This window comes from Neopelma chrysocephalum, unplaced genomic scaffold (assembly GCF_003984885.1).
Source record: "Neopelma chrysocephalum unplaced genomic scaffold, ASM398488v2 Primary Assembly neopelma1_22b, whole genome shotgun sequence".
NCBI lineage: Eukaryota > Metazoa > Chordata > Aves > Passeriformes > Pipridae > Neopelma > Neopelma chrysocephalum.
This window is the reverse complement of record NW_020897690.1, coordinates 27,644,352-27,667,372: the sequence shown is the minus strand read 5'-3', so window position 1 is coordinate 27,667,372 and position 23,021 is coordinate 27,644,352. Positions and strand designations below refer to the sequence as shown.

The window sequence follows — 23,021 nt, the reverse complement described above, 5'->3', positions numbered from 1 at the left end:
ATACCAAGACAAATTACAAGTATTCTTTTGGGAACTGGTAGTGTTGTCTGTAATAACACAGCAGTGACTGCAGCTAAATAAGTTATCTTGCTTAGTTACCTAGTAAGTTAGGTTAGTTTTCCTTTATTTTGGTTTTAACTATTCAGTTAGGTCAGAAGCTAACATAAGGGAAGGTACTATTGCAGAACTCTTAATTCTGAAGCATTCCTGAAAAAATCTGAAAACTGTGTAGTATTACAAAGCAAAAATGCAGAAAGAGAAAGGATTAGGAATAGAAATCCTATTTCCAGCAACCGGAAGAGAAAAGCACATTTTGTCTGGAAAAAATGTCTGAGATAACACTGCTTTGATTTTTGACATTTAGAAATCACAGACTCTACTTGGCAACTATCCTGAATTTCCACCTGCAGAACTCAATCAAAGGACTCTGCAAAGTGTAGTAACTGTTTAATTTCTAAGTCTTATTGAACAATGTTGAGATTGCTTTGAACTCCAGCCTTTGGAAACATTTGTGACAGAAAGAGTGACAAAAAAAAAAAGTTCTTAGTATATGAAAGTATCCTGCTGCTTACCCAGTTTTTCAGGAGTTTTTGTTAAAGCCCAGGCAGATTATTTGGAAGAACATTGGCTAAAGATGTTGGTTTGTATATGTATTTGTTTGCTTTAACTAATTTGGTGTCATCATGGTTTCCTTGAGTAATAATTATTCATAGGTATAATCCCAGTTTTCTGAGATACAGTGGCAAGAAAAGCATTTCCTAGACAAAAACCCTTGCAGTCCAAAGACTGGTATTCAGGCATTCCTAGATGAAATATAAACTTTCACTGGGGAACTTATGTGTTACCTTTGTTTATCATACATATTATCTGTTTTTATAAATAGTGTACAGGAATTCAAAAGGATTCTTCAACTATAATAAATTTTATACCTGTGACAGGTTGTATGTCGCCATTAGACTAAAACAACTTTTTGAAAATTGTAATATGGTCAGGATAGTGGGGAGAGGGTAAAATTCTGTTTTCAGAAAGGTTCATAGGAGTTTTACTTTTGGCTGTAGAAAAATCAAGATTTTTCTTAAGACTTTCTGAAAAATCTCAATATCACTTCTGTATCCACCCACATCCAATTAGTTCATAGTTGTTAAAAATGTGTCACAGAATCACAGAGTCTTTAAGTTTGGAAAAGACCTCCGAGGTCATCGAGTCCAGCCTTTGACTGAATGCCATCTTGTCAGGTAAACTATAGGACTAAGTGCAACATCCAGTTGTTTCTTGAGCACTTCCAGGGATGGTGACTCCACCAGTTCCCTGGGCACTCCATTCAAATGCTTAACCACCCTTTGAGTGAAGAAATTCTTCCCGATGTCCAACTTAAACATGCACTGGCACAGCTTGAGGTCATTTCTCTTGTCCTGTCACTAGTTTCCTGGAAGAAGCCAAACCTAATCTTGCTCCAAACTCTTGTCGGATAGTTGTAGAGAGTGATGAGGTCTCCCCTGAGCCTCCTTTTCTCCAGGCTAAACAACCCCAGCTCCCTCAGCTTCTTCTCATCAGACTTGTGCTCCAGACCCTTCACCAGCTCCGTTGCCCTTCTCTGGACATGCTCCAGCACCTCAATGTCCTTCTTATAGTGAGACGTCCAAGACTGAACACAGGATTCAAAGTGCAGCCTTACTAATGCCGAGTACAGGGGGATGATCACTGCCCTGGTTCTGCAGGGCACACTATTTTTGACACAAGCCAGAATGCCATTGGCATTCTTGGCCACCTGGGCTCATGTTCAGCTGGCTGTGGACCAGCACCCCAGGTTGTTTTCTGCCAGGCAACTTTCCAGCCACTCTACCCCCAGCCTGTAGTGCTGCATGAGGTGGTTGTAACCCCAGTGCAGGACCTGACTCTTCAAGTTATTGAATCTCATACCACTGACCTTGGCCCATCGATCCAGTATGTTCAGATTCCTCTGCAGAGCCCACCCAACTAAGTGTCATGTGTGAAATGAATGAGAATGCACTCGATCACCTCATCCAGATCATTGATAAAGATATTAAACAGGACTGGCCCCAGTACTGAGCCCTGGGGAATCCCACTAGTGAGCAGGCACCAGATGGATGTAACTCCATTCATTACCACTCTCTGGTCTCAGCTATCCAGCCAGTTTTTAACCCAGCAGAGTACACCTGTCTATGCCATGGGCTGCCAGCTTCTCCAGCAGAATGCTGTGGGAAACTGTATCAAAGGTTTTACTAAAGTTCAGGTAGACTTCATCCACTATGTGAGTCAACTGGTCATAAAAGGAGATCAGGTTGGCCAAACAGGACCTTCCTTCTGAAACCCATGTTGGCTGAACCTGATATCCTTGTTGTCCTATATGTGCCTTGTGATCACGGCCAAGGTGATCTGTTCCATAACCTTTCCTGGCACCAAGGTCAGGCTGACAGACCTGGATCCTCCTTCCAACCCTTCCTGTATATGGGTGTCACATTTGCCAAGCTCCAGTCATCCTGGTTAACCAGGACTGATGACAAATGATGGAGACTAGCTTGACAAGCTCTTTCACCAGCTCCATCAGTACCCTTGAGTGAATCCTATCCACTCCCAGAGACTTGTGAGTGTCTAAGTGGCTCATCAGGACACTAAATACTTACTCATGAATTACAGTGTGTCTCTTCTGCTCCCTGTCCCTCTGTACCAGCTCGAGAGGCTGGTTTCCCTGAGGATAAGTGGTCTTTCTGTTGAAGATTGAGGTATAGAAGGCATTATGTACCTCAGCCTTTTCCTCATCCTCGGTGACAATTTTCTCCCCCAGGTCCAATAAAGGATGGAGATTTTCCCTGGCCCTCCTTTTGTTGTTAATGCATTTATAAAAACATTTTTTATTATCTTTCACAGCAGTGCTCAGATTGAGTTCTAGCTGAGCTTTCACCTTTTTTGATTCTCTTCCTCACTTCACTAAGAATCAAAAACTCATCATTTCATGTTCTCTGTGCCCAGGATGGCCTCTGACCACCACATCTCCGACCAACCTTTCTCTGTTTGTAAACAGCAGGTCTAGTGGGCCACACCCCGGTGGAGTCACTCACCAGCTGTGTTGGGAAGTTATCTTTCACATGCTCCAGGAACCTCCTAGACTGTCTACTCTCCCCTGTGCTGAGTTTCCAGCAGACACCTGGCAAGTTAAAGTCTCCCACAAGAGCAAGGACTAGCAATCATGAAACATCAGCCAGCCACTTACATATATACTTCATCTGCCTCTTCATCCTGGTTAGGTGGTCTGTAACAGACACCCACCAGGATGCTGCCTTTTGGCCTTCCCCCTGATCCTTATCCATAGGCACTCAACCTTATCATCCCTATCCTTGATCTTTGTACAGTTGAAACACTCCCTAATGTACAGAGCCACCCCACCACCTCTTCTTCCTCGCCTGTCTTTCTGAAGAGCTTATAGCCATCCCTTGTAGCACTACAGTCATGCGAATCATCCCACCACGTTTCTGTGACTGGGACTATGTCATAACTTTCATGCTGCATCATGGCTTCCAGCTCCTCCTGTTTGTTACCCATACTACATGCATTGGTGCAGAGTTGTGTCATTTGCCTTTTTTCTGATTTTTGCAGAGAAATAATTTGTAGCTCAAAATATGGAGTGTGGAAAAGGTAGGTTTGGCGCAGTCATGTGAATCATGTGACTAATTGCAAGTTATCCCGCAGACTGACATTTAACTGGAGACTCCTACTGAACTCGTATAGAGAAGGATAAGGCCTGTGTTTTCCAGTACTTAATGATGCTATTAAACTTGCCTTTCAAAGGTAGCTGGACAAGGAATTTACATGTGGTTTTATGGCCTGTAGGTGCTGTTATTTCATAGGTCTCTATCCTCTCGTTACTCTATATAGCCTGTAGATACATACAATACCCATTATTATGACCTTCAACAGAAGCCTTGGCTGCAGGGACTGTATAGTAATAGAGTTTAACACCTTAAGAGCCAGAGGAAGGTAAGTAGGAGAATAAAGACTCAGAACTTCATAAGAACAGATTTCAACTTGACTCATGGAGCTGTTAGGAAGGATCCTAGAACTGTCTGCTTTGGAAGCCAAAGGACTTTGGAATTGTTGGAAGACTTTGAGGTAGCTTTCAAGATATGTTGTGAAAACAAGTAAGGCTCCTATAGGCATGACAGTAGCATCCAGAAGTACAAGGAAGCAAGCCTGCTGCTGAATGGCTTTGACTAGTTAAGTCAAAAATGGCACAGAAAAGGGTGACATGTCTGATGCCTTCCTTGTATTGGTCTAAATAGCTAAAGTTAGCCCCAAGTCCCCGTGAAAGGAAGCCGTGGCAAAGCAAATGGCAAGCCACTAACACTACAGTAGGGTCAAATTACAAACCTTCTGTAAAAACTGGACACAAAGTCTGTAAGATGTGACAGAATAAGTGACTGGAAGAAGCCAGGACAGATTTACAAAGGGTGAGGTGTGTCTCATTGTCTTGTATTATGAAACAACTAGGTCAATAAAAGATGGTATTATTTTGAACAGCATCTACCATAATTTTAGCAAGTCATTTGTCATGGTGTCCCACAACACCTTTGTTAACAGCTTGGGAAGACGTATTTCAGATAAGTGCCACAAGCTGCATGGAGAACTGGTTAGGTTGCTTAGCTCAAAGTTGTTGTTGGCTAGTAGCTTAAAGTCAAATATGCAACTGGCCTTGTGTGGAGTTCCTCAGGGACTGACCCTAGGTTTGATACTATTCAATCTTTACAAACAATCTGGATGAAAGGTTCAAATGCATTTTTGCCAAGCTTGCTGATGATGCAAGACTGGGAAGAGAAGTAGAATGTGAGAAGGAAAAGCCACAATGCTAAGAGATATCAGCAGGCTGAAAGGTTGGCTCAACAAGGTTTTAAAAAAGACAAATGTGAAGTTCTGCACCTGCTCTGGAATAATCCCAAACAGGAATGCAGACAAGGATCTGACTGGTTGGAGCGTAGTGCACCTGAGAAGGACCTGTGAGTCTCAGTAGGCACCAAGCTGGACATGACCCAGCAGTGCAGCTTTCCATCAGTGAAAGCAAACAGGCTAGTGGGTTGCAGTGCACTTAGGAGATTAAGAGATGTGATTTTTTCATGCTACTTGGTGCTGAATATGCCACAGCTGGAATACTGTGTCCACTTTTGATCCTCCAGTTCAGGAGAGATTGAAAAACTAAAGAGGATTTGGTGGAGGTAACACCAAGGTAATTAGAGCATTAGAGAACTTGATTCATGAAGGAAGCATGAAGAAATTTGGTTTATTCATTCTAGAGAAGTGAAGGCTTTGTCTGGCACTACTCAGTTTTCCAATCTCTAACAGGTAATTATAGATAAAATGGAAGAACTCTTATAACTATGTGGTGACAGGATAAAGGCGACAGGCATGAACAGTGTCAAGGCACCTCCGTCTGACTATGGGGAGATAGAGAACCATGAGAACCCGTACATTGCATAGAAAAATGGTAGGATTATGTTCACTGGAAATATTAGATACTCTAATGGACAGGTACCTGCACAAACTGATACAAGACCCTGATTTCAACAGATGGTTGGATTAGATAAATTTAAACCTTATATGAGAAGTTTCAACATCACTTAAACCAGATGAGTTGTGCATACATACATACACAAGCAAGAGCTGAATTTACTCCTAAGACTTTGGGATTAGAGTCAAAGTAAATGCATAATATGGGTGTATTATTGTGCAAGCTATGCAAGACTGATATTAAGGCTTCTGAAAAGCTGGCTCAGGCCATTTATAAGCTGGGCTGGCAAAGTTATCTGCTTTATAACAGCCAGCTTAACAACTACTATTTTCTTACTATTTTTTTTATCATTAATGATACTTAGAACTGTAATAAGAAGTAATAAAGAATCACTCATACCCAGCATTCTACAGAATATTGAAGACTGGAGGATTAGATCTTGTTGGATTCCCTTGATGTCATTGTCTGAAAGACCCATGTTGTTACTATTGGAAGAGAAGAAACTGGTGAGAGATAAAAGCCATGGTGTTGATACCCACTAATGAAATGGCTTTAGTGATCCAGTATAGAAGAGACTTTGAGGGACACAAAAGTTGTCTTGTCCCAAAGAGATGACTGGATCTGTGGCTGTCAGAGATGGCTATGACCTAAAAGTGTGGTTCCTTTTTCTCTGACATTATGACAGGCACAATTTGTTACAGTGACTTTGTCTTGTTCTTTGGGCACTCAGAAGCAGTGAAAATAAACCTTATTACATAGCTGGTTTTGTATAGGAAGGAAGAACTTTATTCTAAGTAGTTTGCAGTACTGCATAATCTGTGAGAAAAGCAAACATGGGTGGAAATTGTTTCACGTAGTCTAATAGTTCAGTAGTTGTGTCACTGGAGTGTGGTGGTGGTGTTTTGTGTTTCCTTTTTTTTTTTTAAGCCTACTGTTGAAACATTTATCTTTACACAAGTGTGAGGAGCATATATCTTGAAATATGGTATCAATATGTCCTGACCCAGATGAAAGCTTCTTAAGTGAGTTTTTTGCTCAATCCTGTTACTGCACATTAGCTGTGAACAGGATTATTCTTTAGTCTGCCATTCAAACTGTTCAGAGAAAAAAAAAAAGGAAAAAGAAAATAAAAGGAGAGAGAAGACAACAGATTCTGAATTTTTTCTCTCTGACAAAGGACCAACAGGATAGTGACCCAAACTTCCCACATCACTAAGAACTAGAGCTGCTTCGGATAGGTATTACAGACCAGCCAGCAGACGTACTAGAAAACAGAGAAAACATATTTTGGGTATCTTTTCTACCTTTAGTGAGAATTGAAATAACTTATTAGGGTGTGATTTCAGCATTATATATGAAAAAATCTAGAAGAATACTATCACAGAAGTCTCTTGCCTCGATCCTGCCCTCTTGGGCTTGCATGAGAGGGCTTCTTAACTCTGCTTGTGATTACCCAGGCTGCTCCAGTAAGGGAGAATTCAGGACTGTTGCATAGCAGTGGATCAATAGCTCTGTAGAGTAGAGACACACCTCTCTTTACCCCTGAAATGTCTTTAGAGCTGGCCCTGTCAGGCTAGATTTCCCTCTGATATGTCAGTTTGCCTTGGTGGTCATTCTAAGATTTGCTTCCTGAAGGGTGAAGGCAGAGCTTAGTCATCTTTAATTTTGGTCTCTGTGTGGGGCCCAGGACCTGTAGTGAGTGAGAATTAGAGCCTCTTGAGGCAATGGCTTTTGTACTGGTGTAGTAATAATTGAAGGTTCAGCACTGCTTTACATCTGAGATTCCAAATTAGGATAAGAGATGAACTTTTGAGGACACGCCATATCCTTTGTATCATGACTCAACTTGCTACACTGTCAGCAGTAAGGTGAAAGGCTGTGGCTTGGCCTCCTTTTTTCTTTTTAGTGGTTGTATCTCATTTTATCTCATGGAAAGACCTTCACACGGACCCAGTGTCAGGGCTCTACCTGAAGGCCACCATTAGGCCACTGAAATGACACCATTCCAGCCTGGTACAAAGCCACCCTCTCCTGCCTTGCAATAATGTCAAATGCATTTCCACTCTGGAACCAGAGTTTGTTAATTTCTACTCAGGTCTTCACAACATGGTCTTGTTTATCTGTCTTCTCTTCCCATATAACCAGGCTGAAGACCTGTGGGTATACAAGCTGTACTTTTTGGTTCAGTGATTAAATGCAAACGATTGAGTCCCAATCCCTCTGTATGTCTTCGTCATACTGTAGCTGTAAAGCTCTCTGAAGTTATTTCATAGCACCTGCTTTGTCTTCAAATGGACAGGAGTCCAGCACACAGCAGAAAGAAGTAAAGCTCCTAGCCATAAAATTCTGTTTATCAAGTATATTTGACACTCATAAGATTTAACTTCTGACAGAAAAAACAGAGAATTTTCTTCAGCAGACAATGGGGTTTCCATATCACATTTTCCTCAGTGCAGAGAGTTTGCTTAATTTCTCTGTTGTCTCCAGCACTGATCTCTTTCATCCTGATATGCAGAATGGAAGTATGCATCCTGATTTGTTCTGCTGAAGTAGCAGGGGAGTTCAGCATCCTCATTCTGAAATATATTATGCCTGACTTCTGCTTGGGTGTGCGGAAAAGGACATTGCACAAGGGCCCTCTTCCCACCAGGATACTCCATAAGAGACTTGATGTAATTGCAGCTCTTGCATTTCTCTGAGAACAAAGGCTTTAAGTTCTTCCACAAATATTCTGTGAAAAGATAAATTTAAGGCAAATTTCCTCAATGCACCAACTAAAGAAATCATTTAGCTGTGGAAAGAGCCTTGAAGAGCTCTCCTGAAGATGCAGGTCTCTTCCTATCGTACCCCTATTCTGCATGATTTTGCCTTTGAATCTCTGAGTGAATTGAAACAATTCTTCATTATTCTATCTCAGGCCAGAATTTCATGGGCTGCACTAATGTGAAGAGTTATCTATGTAATTATTGTTGTGGATGACGTGACACAGTTTATTTGTGAGGGAGAAGTAGCAATATGTTCATAGATAACAGATTTAACAAGGTTTGATAGTAAATGCGACAGATATTAACAAGATTCAGTTATGGACAAGGTCCATTTGCTTATTTGCTGCATAAATACAAGGTCAGGCAGAATTATCAGGGAGACCCTCTGACTGTGTCATGAGGTTCAGAAAGGACCCCCTTGGGTTATAAATTCCTTCTCAGAGGGGAATTTGTATGTGTCTGGATCCAGACTTTGTCCCAACTTGGTCAATGGTTTATGTCTAAAGGATTATATGTGCATAATCAATCATTTGTATTAGTTAGCTAAAATTTCCAAGTTTAGCATGTTATTAATCACTGAGAATCTGTTGAAGCAAGGAATCTCTCAGCCTCAAGGAGTAACCTTGAGAGGCATCTGTACTCAAGGGGAGATCTTTCTGTTTAGCAGGAGAACTAAACAGGTCCTGTCTGCTACTTGTGGAGTTAGAAATTGACTTATAGACATATTTGCATATTGACTACAGAAATTAGTTTCTTCCAAGTTTGACTTGAGTCAGTTTGATCAGCATTATGGTTAGAGGAAGTAAGGGAGTGTGTTATTAACAAGATTCAGTGACAAGGTACATTTGCTTTTTTACTGCCTAGAGGACAAGGTGGGGGCAGTTGCTGTTGCTTAGATTAGCCTTTGGCTAATTGTGTTACCTCTCTCCCCTGAATCCACTATGAGTCAGATGCAGTCATCACAACCAGACACATCCATTGCCATCGCCACTAGTGGTAATGAGTTGAACAGAGTTATGGGGAACACAGGTCAGGTTGGGAGGGCAGGATGGAGCACACCATCACAATTCTGAATGATTCTGACAATATATGAAGTACTGAAAAAAGAACATTCAGTTTGGTGTTTCTTCAAAACTGTGATGTCCTACACAGAATGAACAATAATATCAATCTCTTTTCCCCTCATTTATTTTGCAGCATGGAAAATGCATTTGCCCTAAAAGAATACAATTTTTTTCATCTGAAAATTTAGAACTAAAACTTGGCTTAAATTTTGAAAGTTTTCAGACTTTCAAGTTGAAATTCCTACCTCAAATAAAATTCTGGGACTTTATATCCTCAGTGAATCTTCTTCCTATGAAAATACTTGTTGAAAGATTTACAGACTGTTCTAGAAATGATGTTTCCAAATAACTGATTGTAGAATTCTATGTTATTCCAGTAAGAATAGAATATTATCTATCATATCAGCCAAAAAACCAAACAGTTCTGCACCAAAGGAATATGAATGACTGGAATATAATACATAATAATTTATAAATAGTATCTGCCAGGGAATTGGAATCCCTGACATCCTGGTATTTAGATTTTCTTTTATTCATATAACCACTCTCTAATCATTCACAGGCAAAATTTCAAATCACTGCATGAGCACTTAGTGGTAATCTTTCAGCCAAATTCCCTTCCAGCAGTTTGGAAGCTTTTCATAATAGGTCAGACAAATCTTGTCCAACAGGATCAGATCTAGTAGAAAAGGTAGAAAAAACATTGTCTTTCACTTTCAGCAAGAAACTTATATGGTGGGGAATCAGACTGCAGAGGTGAGCTGGAAAGTTATGTAAAAGATCGGACATCAAGATCCTAACTCAATATAAGTAATGTGATTTGGGTCTGATTTTGGAAAATGCTGAGTACTTGCAGAGCTGTTGAATTTTAGCTGGCATTTTGCTCCTAGCCTTGAAAACCGCAGAAAGCCTGCTAGGTCATACAAATAGAAAGCAAGGCACCTAAGTTCAATTTGTAAGGTCATGCTTTTGGGAGTACTCACTGGCAGATCTTGGTATCCAAATCCTACTTTTATGCCAATAATCAATAAGTAAGCCTATGTTTTGCATAACCTATTGCTAGAGCATTAGGTCTATAGGTGAAAGGGGAAGGCAAAATGGAAAAACCTTATATGAGACTTTACTTAGTAAAGTATACTACTGTTTCTCCAGATAAAAAAAAAACCACAAACCAAACCAGAAGCAAACAAGCAAACAAACACCCCAAATAAATAAGACAACCAAAAGCTCCAGAGCTCTTTCATGGCATTTATGTCACAGGCACCACAACTCAGCATAAAGTGATGATATTTTGTCTGACATCCTTATTTTATTAACATGTTCTTCTGTAGTGTAAGCCATCAACTAGATTTTTTTTTTCAAAAATGTATCAATTATTTTAGCCCTGGCTCATTATGAAATGATGCAGCTATCATTGAGATAAAGGAAAAAGCTTTAGCAAAAATGTTTTGGGAATTTGCAAAATGATAGAAAACATGTAAGTTCTGAGGAAATATGTGAACCTGTCAGAACACACACGGTTTTCACTGTTTATATTCCTGTCCTTACATTTTCTATATTTGTGCCTAAGAAACTAGGATATCGCTGGTTCATAATGTTCCAGTACAAATAAGGGTGGGGGATGAAATTCAAATCTTACCTCTGAAATTCCTTGCTTTTCTGCATTTATGTTGGGCTTTTAACTTTATTATGAAGTCATCACAGTTTATCATGCCAATAGGTATATAGGGAGTGTTAACCACAGACCACTGACAGAATAAACCATGCATTCATAGTAAGTATCACACTAAAAAATTCTATGAAAAATTGAGCACGTGCATGAAGTGCTTCCTTCTTTAAACTGCAATTCCTGCTTCCTCAGCCTTCTATACCCAAAGGCACTTGTACGTACTAGGCTGAATAAATTCAAACTACCTTATAACCATGCTGGAAAGAGAGAACCATATAAAACAGTTACAAACAGCTGGTTCCAAAGTGTTTCTCTCTCAGATTATTTTGACAGATGAAAGTGATCAAAATAGGATGAAATTAGTGAAAAGCTATGTCTATACTAGTAAGTGAATCTGCAGAACAAAACCCTGTGGCCACCTTTTAAGTGTTTGTGGGGAATTTCCTTCATACAAGCTCTGAAAATGTATCTTCTGGCTTGATTTCATCCAAAAGGGTTACAGATCATCAACTCTGAAACTGTCCTGCAATGCAAACCCAAAAGAGGTAAATAGAGAAGGATTGAAAGCCTGGCTTCAAACGTACACCCTGGGCCGCACATAATCAACCGTGTAGACTTACCCAGAGTGCAGGTTTTTGGATCTTTCTGATCCAAAGACCTGCATTCAAAGCAGTAATCCAATGTAGTAACTTATCTTAAAAATTAAGACTCCTTAGAGTCTTAATGACACTGACAGAAGTTAATGTTGGCATGAATATGACATAGCCTTCTGGGACAGACTTGCAAAACAGATGAGTTAGGTTAATACATCTGATCTGATGTCATAGTTGGTAAATGTTTGACATGGCTTTGCTGCAATGTGCTGGTACATTCCCTGGCATGATCAAAGTCTTGTCCAGTGAAAAGTGCTTTCCCAGGAAATTGCCATACTTTAAGCAAACAGTTATTGTTGCGTCTTACAAAATGAAATGGAAGAAATTGCCACACATTCAGCACAAAGTTATTATGGCATCTTGCAAAATGTAATGGAAATGAAGCTAAATAACTGGTCTGTAAAACTACTTCTGAAATATTCAGTTTTTTATAGAGACTGAAATGTTTTCTACAGAAAGATGGGGACTGCCATATTGTGTAGAGAAATTTGTATGTCTCCTAAAGTCTTTATAAAATAGACTTCAGAAGGCTAGTTACTATAATAGTAAAAAATATTTTATTTTCCTTTTTATATATATATGTATGTATATTTATATATATATGTGTGTAGTACCTCCCTATTAAGTTAGACTTAATAGGGAGCCTCAGGTGGTGTAACATGCTGTGGACATATTGAAGTCATTGGAGTGCTGTCTACTGAAACATAACTGTCTATCTTGCTTTTAAACCCACTTTCTACTTTGTTTGCTGCCTTGAAGAATTTAGGAATTATAGGATTACAGGTTAATTCAGACTGAGTGAATGCTCTGGAGGTCCAGCTTCCCGCTGTGTCAGTATTAATTTTTATAGCATAGTCTAAAAACAAAGGTGGAAGTGTGACACTTTTTCTGTGAAACTACCTAGCTCTATCACAGTGTTTTAGAGAACTTCTAGGAATTAATATTTTCCCTCTGCTGAAGAAAACCATGCTCTTCCAGTGTGGGATTTTAAGAAAATCAATCTGCTTACTTTATCAAAGATAAGGTTGACAGGTGACTGTGTCATGATCTGAAAATATCTATGTGGACAAAACTATGGTTCTTTAATCTTAGCAGAAAGGGGTGTAACAAGATCAAGTGTCTAGAAGCTGAAATCAGATAAATTCAGATTTTAGAAAGGTTAATTTTAATCATTGTTATATTTCATCATTATAGCAACTTATTAAATGATACTTTGAATAATAAATATCAAATGAAGTTCGTAGATCAAAAATTAATGTCTTTTGAAAACTGCGTACTCTAATTCAGAAGTTATGGACTGATGTACAGATTTCTGCACTAAAAATCAATGGCCTGTGCTAAGAAATCAGTGTGGATAATCAAAAGAGTCTTATTTGCATCAGTGTTTTGTTTGCTCTTATTTGTGGCTTTTCTGTTTAAATTCCATGTTGTTCCTCAGCTGCAAGCTAGTTTTAGGATCCTGACAATCATTTTAGAACAATTGCAAACTCAGCTGAAATTGTGGGTATGATTAGCAAGGATAAATGGATCACCAGAGATATAAAAGATACTTCACTAGTTACTGTGATCTTCAGCAGAGTAGAAGAGCTCTGAACAGTCTCGATGATGACAGCCATGTTTTCAGTGGTAGGCCGAGTAATTTCCTCGCCTTTCTACCATTGAATCTGGCAACATACACCTGGATTAGCAGCTGTAGGAGAAAACAGTTATTTGACTCAACCAAGTACAAAACTGAATTTTCACAGAGGCTGTAACAGTGCAAAACAGCTGTTTGGAGTCATATGGGCTTAGGGAGACGTGGGCTTCCTTAGCCCTCTTGCCTTTTTGCATTGCAAGTGGGCGATAGAAGGTTGCTGAGGAGAGAGTTAGGCTCATGATGCATCTTGGGGCATTGTGGAAATTGTGGGAGTACTCAGAGCTCTGCACAGGCACATTTTCTGCTTTGTGAAATAAAAGCTGTCAGCGCTGGTGTGGTAATAACTTATTCAAAAATCTCTGATGAAAGAATCAAAACTTTGGTAAATTCTATGAATCTGTAGATGAGCCTGGGTCAGCTTTCATGTATCTACCCATCTCACACTGTAAAGGTGCAGGTCTTGACATGCTTAGGTTTGTAAACCAGACTATTTTCAAAGTCCATGGTGTGAAGGAGTGTGTATCAGTGATGCCATGGTTACTAATAGTATGCAGAAAGATACCTTTGAGTCATAAGCCTTCAAAAGGTTCTGATATTGACATATACCATAGGTTTTGTCTCACCATTATTTCTTATATGGTGGGCTGCTGTCAAAGCAATGGAGCTGTAGGGAAAAATAATGGATTTTTCAGTTTTGTACCAGTCCTCATTCCCTGTCAAAACAGAAGATCCCAGCTCTGGGTTATCTGACAAAGTGAAAAAATGTAAAATTCTTATTTCAGGGTAATAGAAATAAGATTAAATTAGAGAAAGTCTATGGCTGCATTCACAAGTGACATGGCCCAGTAGAATGAATCTTGAGAGGGAAACCTTTCTCATCCTTCTCATGTTTGCAGTGAGGTTCCTTTATGTCTTTGTTGGAATACATTAATTTTGCTCCTAAAGAGCATCTTTTGACTTAATTTCTTCCAAAAGGAATTGTTTCTGTTTGGTTTCATCAAATACTTTTTAGAACCACATATACATATTTGAGAAAAATATTAAAAGGATGAAATTGGGAATTAGTCTGGTTCCCTCTTGTACCTTAGCAATGTAAACTGTAAGAAAGGTAAGATGAGCCAGCAGAAGTTATTTCACTGAAGTAGATAGTATTGCTGATGTATTAAATTACTGCTCCATGTGAGCCTGGATGGGAGCATCTGGCTGTGGCAGACTGTCAGGCAAGAGGTAGAGCTTTTTTTTTGTGGCAGTATCTGCCAAGTGCTTGTGCTCAGTTCTGATCTGAGCAGGGGTCACTCCTGTAGTTCTAGGGACTGGGTTGAAAATGGGATTAGTGCAACGATTTGGAATGCCATGTGCTGCTCATGCCACAGCAAGCCGTCAAACTAGATTTTGTGCTGTCATCAACAGCTGTCACGAATGTTTCCTTAAATCTGTGTTTGGAAGGGCATTTATGTAGCCTTAGAGTCATGATTATGCTTAAAATTTGTCAAGCCAACGCAGACTAGAGTGAGTAGTAGCGGCAGGGGTGTTAGAACTAGGTTTAACTCCATTATCATAAAAATTATTTTTATTTTATGTCTGTGCAGAAATGCTACAGTTCAGTGGTTTTAGTGTCTCTTTAATAAAACAAAATGAAAATAGAAGTTATGTCTTTGGAGGGACCAAAGGAAGGGAACAAATAAATGGTATTTTTCTCATGTGGCCTATAATGACTTGTGCCTGTCATTGCTATTCCCTGTTTATCTGACCTATTAATGGAGGGCAAAATCTCAGAGAAATGTTTAATTAACATTTGTAATTAGTATTACAAAAGACCCTGCTTAATAGAACAGGCAGCCCAGAGAGGAGGGCCAGGAAAAGACAAGCTCTTCACCCTGTAATTATTGCAGCTCTCCGTAGTGCTCTCATTCATCTCATTAACATCACAGTGGGATGGTGCCACTGCAGGCTACTGGCAGGTGTCTAACTGCCTTCCTCCTGGGGAGACTTCTACAAAAGAGGTCCTGATCTGCAAATAAGTTTGAAAGCTTGCCAGTGGAGTACCTCACTCAAGCTTCGATGTCTCCTGCTTCCAAAATACCCTAAAGACTTTCATTTCAATAAACAGTGAAGTTCTGGGGATGTGCTTGCTCTTTAACTGTGGAAGGCAGAGGAAGAGAGAGGGGAGAATTTGATGTTTGTCTAGCAAAACATGTTACTTCATTAATATGTTCCGTTAAAAAAATAAAAATAAGCTATCTAGAAAGGAATTGTGGGTGGATAAATAAAAGGAAAACCTGAGTCATCACTTGAAAAACACTGAAATACAATCAACCCATAAAAAGGCACCTGTCAATTTTCTGTGTGTGAATAAAGCTTTTCTTCTGGAATGCCTTTCTTTTTCAAATTAAGTTAAAACCACTATCATATCAAGTAGTCTAATTCAGAAAATGGTAGTATATATTTTATGGAAGAAAAAATGAATTTGTTTTTATTTCTTCACAAAACATCTAAAAAATTATATTATAGTTTTACAGTGCTGTGATGTTCAGGTTTTTCTTAAATGCCCAACTCATGTATTTACATAAGACTCTTGCCTTTAAATGAAAAGTGATTAGTGAGTTTCTAGCCATAAAAGCATAGAAGAAATACCAAGATAACATAAAGTAAGGGAAAAAAAAGCTATAAACTTTTTCTTTTATGTTAAAGATAATACATGATTTAAAGTGGTCTCATAGTTTTTGAAGATACATTTTATTTTATTTTTGGGTATGGCGTAACCGAGCTTTTTTTTATTAAAGCTATAAGCAATGAGGCAATAAATATTTACAATATGTGGCATGAATGGAGTCAGCAAGTACTCAATGTTTGAAATAGTCCTAAATCAGGTGCACATCCCACTGATTTTACTGGAATTGCTCTTGTAACAGAGTTTGTCAGCTTCGGTGTATTGTTTTCAATGATGATTAGAGGACCATTATAAATATGGATAAGAGCTAAATTAAACCTACCTCTACTAAAGAGCTTGTATACAAAAGGATACTGAAGGTGATGTTTCGAACAGCAGTGAAAGAGCCATAAAATGTTCACTTGAATCTTGCTGGCTAGATTGCCTGTAGTGAATCATCAAAATCAGATGACCTGTGGTTTTTAAGAACACATTGTTCACTTTGGTGAAAGAAATCAATGCTGCGTTTATTTATTGCTGATAGAGCAGATATCACTGCATTTTTAAGAGCTCGAATCGTGACCAAGTAGATTTTTGCAGAAGTCTGTTAAAATATTGAATAGAAAGGTGGTCTCTACCTAGGAAGCAGCTAGGACAGGAGGCAGTTGACAGATAGCGATGGAAAACAAGGAAGGAATTAGTGAGCATAGGCTTGCAAAAAAAAAAATTATATATGAGTCAGTGTTACATTTTAGGAGCATTTTTAAGACATCTATGAAATAAAATACTGGGATAGTTTTGCAGATATTTACTGATACTCGTTTTCAAAGTAAAATAACGAGATGATGAAAATTCACATAATTGATTGATTGGAGTCACTTGTCAACTTTCTGGCAGTGAATAAAAGATGAGAACAATAACTACCATAGTAGAGACTGTCATATTCTAATGTACATTTAAGAAGACAAAATTTAGTACTCGGGCTATTATTATGAACTTTTAAAAGCTGCTTGATGAAGTCCAAAGATTTACTATTCAGAGTCTGGATTTCCATTCCTTTAGTAGAGGAGCTTGAGCTCAGGAGAGAACACTGGTAAAATAGGCATATCCATGAAATTCTGCCACAGACTGCAAATAATTAAAAGGCTTGATTTGCTGCTGAGACACACACTGAGCATACAGCTCCTAAACTCACTGTTTGACCTCTGTCCCTGCCTCCAGGGAAACGCTCTCTCAGTGTGAAAAATCTGTTACATGGATTACATAGCTGAAGTCCAATGTTTGCTTTTGAGCAAGAATAGGAAAACTGAGGTGAAGTGTCTTGCATTTGTGTGAAAGAAACTTAAGATTTGTCTAAAAGTCCTTAAAAGTCCCTCATTCTTACTGAGTATAGGCCAATATACTTTAAAAGTACGGATCAAATATACTATATAATTTGTGCTAGTTCTGTGTTTTGGTTGTTTGTTTGTTTGTTTTTTGTTTGTTTGTTTTTAAGTAATATGGGCAATACTTCTTGCTTACATGAAAGGCTATTATAAAGTTTAATTTGAGTGTGGAGCACTTTGAGGCTTATTTCTTATGAAAGGAGCTAAATATCATCACAGTCTCCATTTGTACTAATTTTGTTTATTTTTAAAGACATCACAGCCTTTTCCTCAAATGGCTCTTAGCCTTTTGTTCTAACTTGGCTCACAAGTTTATCTTTATCTTCTAATGGCCCCAGCAAATGCAGGAATCCTTTCAGATGTACATATTCTTAGATTTGTTTTTCTACCTTTCTCCCAGGTATTAGATATATATGGCTTGAATTCTACCAGGCACAGGCAAAGGATGATGAGAGGAAAAAGAGAAAAATTAAAAGAAAATGCTATGGTTCTCTACTTTAAAATCCTAGGCAGAGGAGGAAGAAACCCATATTGATATAACTGAAGACTATGTGGCCATGTTTTAAGTTTTAACAAGGTGCATTGAAAGACTTTTTAATAGAGGAGAATTTTAAAGAGGGGATACAAGATTTTTCTTGATTTTTGTCTATATGCCAACTATACTTATTTCAGCACTCTTGGTTGTGATAAGACTTGTTGTTGTTTTCTGTGCATGCGGATTAATTCCTTCTCCTAAAGTGAATCAAATGTGAGCTGTTTTTCTCATTGGTGTTTTGTTTGAGTGTGTTTGGGTTTTTTGTTTGGTGGTTTGGGTTTTTGTTTGTTTATTTGTTTGTTTTTAATTTCTCATCAGTAATTTGGGTTTTTTCTTTCTCTAGGTCACCGAGGATGCAGTGAAGTGCCCAGATCACTGGACCCAGTGTTGTAACAGCAACCCTTGTAATTGATCCTGGCAGAATGGAAGGATGAGCCCAGAAGATCAGAGCAAACACACAGAGTCCCTTGGCAACACTCACGAGCTGAAAGCTGACCTGCAAACAGTAAAGTGTGGTATCTCTGTAACAGCTTTTCTACATCCTACATCTAGAAACCATCTAAACAAATGAGGAGAGAACAGAAGTACAGAAATGTCTAAACAGAAAAAAAAATTAAAAAAAATCACAAAAAGCACTAACAATGATGTAAAATATTAAATATAGGCTAGAACAGGCTTGCTTTTTTGGCCTTTTCAAATTACTTTCCTTTGGCTTATGTGAAAGTTCATTTTACCTTAATATGTATAATTTTCAGACACAACAACAATATAATTAATCTTGAACTCCAGACAAATACTTAGCTCAGTGTAAAAACTAACAACATCCCCCTTCCCTCACCCCAACCTCCCAAAATCCACAATAGCAATCAGGCAGTTCATATAAGAAATCCATACGGTTCGTGCACCAGCTCCTTAAGTCTGAAGTCTAGAGCTAAAATCCTTTCTTATGACCCCAATAAAAATGAATTTGGTGATCTATTGCATGTTGTAAAAGTACAATATTATCTTCAGTTTCTACTGGCTGAAAGCTCCACCAGGGAAAGGCTTTTTTCTTTCTATTTTCTATCTGAGAGGAGTCCTTGAACCAAATAGAGATAGTGTATAAATAAGTATAACCCACTGACCCTCTGTCCCACACTGTGCCCTATATTTTTGAGCTTTGCTGTGCTGAAGGAAGGAATTACATTCCCAGAGGTATAAGCAGGAAAATTGCTGCCTTTTATCTTTTTTTTCTTTTTTCTCTTTTGTCCTTCATATGGTAGCATGGCATTAGCTTTCAAAGGATTCTCCTTCACGTTACCTTTGTGTAATCTCATGCATAGTCTAATTATTGACTATCCCCACTTGTAATTTGACCAGTAGCTGAGCTGTCCGTACTGCAGTGCAGCTGGATCTGCAGCACAGGTAGGTGTACCTGAACAAGATGGCAAGTGGCTAATACAGATTTCAGCAGGAATATATAGTCATAAAATCAGAAATTTTACTTCGGTCTTTCTAAGTCAGAGTAATTATTTCAACAACCAAACTTGATATCTATACCATTGTGCTGTTGCCGAATTGCAATTTAATGCTAACTTAAGTTTACCCAACAAAATGCAAGCAGACTTCTGGCTCCCAAAGGGGGGACACTGTAAAGAAAGATGTACCCTGCTTTTGTAGTATCTGGTGATGAAGGACTTCAAAGGTGAAAACTTACTTTAGTTTGGTGAGAGGTGCTCTGTGCCCAAACTCAAAGTGATCTCTTCTCCTCACCTGCCTTAAGGGCTGGCAGTTTATAACTTCCAGCCTGGGCAAGCTGTACTTTTGCTGAGCATATCTCTGAGATCTTAATTTGATGTATTATATCTGCCAGTTGCAGGTTTTTATTGCCTGTATTTTTGAGACGCTTGAAAAATAGAGAGTGAAAAGCACTGAGTTGAACCTATTGCCAAATGATAGTTACTCTCAGTTTGGATCAGTGCCCCAGTTTACAGTTGTCATGATCTTCATTGGGAAGGCTGTGAAAATAGACTCACCTTATAGCACACCTGGAAGGCCAAGAAACTCTGTCTTTGCCAAGCTATACATTAGTCAGGATAGTTAAGTTATACAACCAGGTAAATGGTAATGCTAGCTGTTGTCATAATTTATTTGGCTGACTGTGCCTGTTAAGGCACTCCTTTAGGGACATTCCTTTGGAGCTGGCAACCTCTGTGTTCTAAAAATAATCAGTACTGAACACAGTCAGTGACCAAGGGAAATAGCACTCTCAAGACATTAAAGTCTTGTAATTTCAAGATTTAACTTCTATGATTAGGACTAGACCATACAGTCAAAATCTACATGAGATGGATGCTTGGTTGGTGATTTCTCTAGAAAGATAGGATTTGCAAGTTGTTGTATTTTTCTCCTCACTGCATCACTTACAATGCAGGGCTCTGCATTATAAAGCTGGTGATTCAAGAGAAGCACTACAGAAAGTAGTTGCCAATCAGTCATTCCTTAAAGACATCCCCTGTAGCATAAGTATACTGGCCTTTTTAGGAGGTAAATGTCATTAACCTTTCTTTCTTTAGTTTTGATTCCAAGGGATTTTTTTATTGAAATTCAGTTCACACTTGCAATGTGCTCTCCTTTTGGACTCTGGATCCTGTGCAATATGCAGACCACTCCATCTTCTTTTGCTCCTGGTTACTCACTGCTGCAGAGCCAGAACCTTCCAGCCAGCAGCTACTGCAGTGATTTTCCTCCAAGGGTTCTGATGGAAAAAACCATCAGTGAGGATGTTTCTTGCTGGAAAGGAGCATTTCAAGGAGGAATGCCTGGTAATCCTCCTGAGAACAATGTCAGGCAAAACACCTTTACCTACTGCTTATGAAGTGGGAAATGTGTGGTTGGCTTTACACTGAGGCCAGGATTTGAATGTAATTACAGTCCCTGTCTTTTTTACTTATTTTAATACTACAGAGAGAGCTACTATTTGGCCCTTGATCTAGGCGTGCTTTCTTCCCAGCAGTGAATTTTGTGACACTGGGCTTCTGTTTTAAATGGTGTGAAAAGGCTGGCTGGACATCTATTTAACCTGTCTCCTGAGTCATCACACCCAGTTCAGTTAAAGTGAAAAAAAGAAAAAAATATCATAGTGGCCTCAGATAAATCAGGGATTATGGGTAAGGAGGATTTGATAGAAATTTGAACTGTATTTGTCTCTGTGAGCAGTTTGTAAAAAGTCTAGTGTGGAAAGAGAGAAGTATTATGCAAAAGACAACCAAAATTGCCAGTGTGTCTACCGACTTCAAGTGACTCTCCTACTTGAAATTTTATGGAAGTCAAACTTAATAGAAATCAATTTCAGTGTATTGATAATTGGGTACTCAGTCTTTCTTCTACTGAATTTAGTCTGAAAGCTTCCACAGCCATGAGCTTGGACAGGACTGAGCTTGAGGAATAAAAATTGCACTCCCAAACATACAGAAATGACATGATATATGGCACATATGACACTGAAATTAATCTGGTGGAATCTCAGTGAGGTTATTTCCAACTTTTGTACCAGGAACTATCCTTGCTACCTAATTTTTGTAATTGTTACTTTTCATACTTCTGTTTCCTGGCAGTAGTAAGCTCCCCATAGAAAACCCTAGCATCCATGACTTCATGAGGTTGATAATTGTCATTTATCAGTCACAAGGGAAACCTTGAAGATTTTCTTGGCTCTATCTCCTTCAGTGAGCAGAACCTCTGAGAGAGGCTCTTTTTGCAGTGTTTCACCCAAATTGTTTCTCTATGAGAGCAGTGATTGGAGTTCACTACCATAAAAAGGTTTTTTCCAATCTCTTGTTTCATCAAAGTTCACTTATGTCCTGACATTAAGTGTCAGAGAGAGAAATCCCAGAAGGCATACTAACCCATCTCTGACAAATAAAATCAGGCTTTCAAGCTCTTTGGATAACTTGATAAGCCCACCCTTCTTTTACGTAAGGTTTATCACAGATATTGATTCCATAAATCAGAAGCAAAGTCTCATCCTACAGATGAATTACATTAATAGCTAGAACATCTACTTCCCCCATCAAATCATGTGACCTTCCCCTGGAAAATCTTGCAAATTTGGACTGTGTGGGAGATATGAAGAAAGTGATGATAACTTTCTTAAGATTCGCTACAAAATCCTCTACCCCTAAGTTCTCTTGGTTCCTCAAATCCTCTTCCCTAAAAGAATCCTCTGTTTTGATTGTATCTATTTTTATGTCCCTTCTGCAATTTTTCTCCAGTCCCTTCTCTGCCTACTACACTTAACTACTTACATACATTGAGATAGAAGCAACTACCTCTGCATCTTCAATTAGCTATGGGCAATTATTTAGATAACAGACTGCTGCTCCCACTCAAGATATTTTTTCTCAAGCATCACTGAACTTTTGATATCATCTGAAAGAGACCAGGTGTAGCTGCATGACATCAAAGAGGGATGTCTCAAATGTGCAAGGTCTGCGTAACCCATTGATCAGCTGCCACACTGTTACTACAGTTCAAGACCATGATGGTCTGATCTATTCCTTGGCCTCTCTGTCCTGCAGGACAGATGAAGTTGATGAAAACTTCTCATTTCTTTTGAAAATATTTTTGTACCAGCAGCAAGAGAGAATGATAATTCTCTAAGCCATGAGAGGTCATTGGTTTTGTAAGTTGTCTAAGCCAGTTTCTTGCCAAGGTGGCAGAGTTTTCTGCTCATTGAGCCTTGAATTGTTCTACAATGTTAACGTGACTTGCAATGTCTGGATTCTGAGTAGATTCAATGAGATCACTTGTAAATACATACTGATCACTGATATTTGTATTAATAATAAGTAATAATACTGAAATGATAATAACTGAGAGTGAACCTGACTTATCACTTGATTGATTTCACTTTTCTTTGAGAACATTAAGAATGGGAGTTAATTGAAATTATATGTATTATTCAGGACATGTATTTTAAGCATCTGATGGCATCATTAATATACATATAGAGGGCAGTTATGGAGATATGTTTGATATAGACGGACTTGGAGCGTGTAACAAGCCATGATTCTTTCCTTTATGAAGTTTTAATTAAGTTATTAAAAATTCATCCTTCAAAATATGAAAACACATTTTCTTATGCATCAATTTGTTTTAAATACAA

General features: G+C 38.6%; 1 long non-coding RNA gene across 2 annotated transcripts; it reads right to left on the bottom strand.

Moving 5' to 3' along the window:
• Positions 1–7,862: 7,862 nt before the first annotated feature.
• On the bottom strand, positions 7,863–11,771 carry LOC113964992. Of its 2 annotated transcripts, XR_003533400.1 has the most exons (3): positions 11,637–11,771; positions 11,469–11,539; positions 7,863–8,249 (listed from the first exon to the last, which is right to left on the bottom strand). It is a non-coding gene; the product is annotated as an uncharacterized LOC113964992 (long non-coding RNA). The 2 variants fall into 2 exon arrangements; XR_003533399.1 differs by lacking the exon at positions 11,469–11,539.
• Positions 11,772–23,021: the final 11,250 nt, after the last annotated feature.